Source organism: Echinops telfairi, unplaced genomic scaffold (assembly GCF_000313985.2).
Source record: "Echinops telfairi isolate 266 unplaced genomic scaffold, ASM31398v2 ScPeMD7_6273;HRSCAF=7185, whole genome shotgun sequence".
Lineage (NCBI taxonomy): Eukaryota > Metazoa > Chordata > Mammalia > Afrosoricida > Tenrecidae > Echinops > Echinops telfairi.
Genome location: NW_022110173.1, coordinates 1,396,202 through 1,397,329, shown reverse-complemented (window position 1 = coordinate 1,397,329; position 1,128 = coordinate 1,396,202).

The window sequence follows — 1,128 nt, the reverse complement described above, 5'->3', positions numbered from 1 at the left end:
CAGCACAGTTCACAATCGCAAGGAGTTGGAAACAACTCAAATATCCATCAACAGATGAGTGGATTAAAAAACTGTGGTACATACATACAATGGAGTACTACAACCCATCCCTAAAAAAAGCAGTGATGAACGTATGACGCACATCCCTGCATGGGAAGAACTGGAGGAAATCATGCTAAGAGAAGTACACCAAGCACAAAAGGACAAGTACAACATGAGTCTGCTGAGGTAAGCTTAAAAATGCAAAAGGGGCATAGGGAAAAAATGCTACTGTATACATACATTCCTGGAGTGAGGTCCAGGTACTATGGCAGGGGCCAGACCCAATCCTGGGATACAGCAGCCAACTAAAAAGGAGGGGAAAGAAAGAAGAAGAAAAAAACAGAAGACATGGGTAGCAGGGGAACAGGGCACTAAACCACCCAAGGGGAGGGTGTTGTTTACATCTCCACAGGAGAGGGAGAGGGACTAGACTTCAACCTGGTGTGTCAAACCGTGTATGCAACATACTGGCACAAAGCAGGGAACCAATAGAGAGGTCTGTGGGGCTGGTCCCAATCCCAACTCTTTGGACAACCCCCTTCGCCCCGCAGAAGAATTCACTTCAGAGGACAGCACTGAAGCTGCAGCTCAGGGAGAGGGCGAGTCTGATCAGAGCACACAGGAGCAAAGGGAGAGGGAATGAGAGAGAGTGGAACACATCCTGGCCCACCAAGCCCCAGGACAATATTCCTGCTAATAGCAGCCAATGCACAGAGAGGACCATAGGGCTGGCCCCACCACAAGACCCAATTTCCCTCACTGACCCATAGCGATGTGAGGGACAACACTGGAGGCGCAGTGTGGGAACTGTGCCTCATCCAACCCCACCACACTGGGGTGAAATGCTAAGAGCATGCAAAGAGCAGCAAGGGGCGCAAAGCAATGAAGTCCCCAGGGAATACCAAAAATAGATTTTTGGGCCAGGGCATGGCACCCCATCAGACTTGACGGGAAAACACTTTTAAAGGTCAACAACCAGACCTTTTCTATTTTGTCATTTTGTGTTTTTGTTTTGCTCTGTCTTGTTTTTATGCTTATTATTGTCTCTGCATGTCTATCTAGATAAATTAGGCGTGATAAACATTT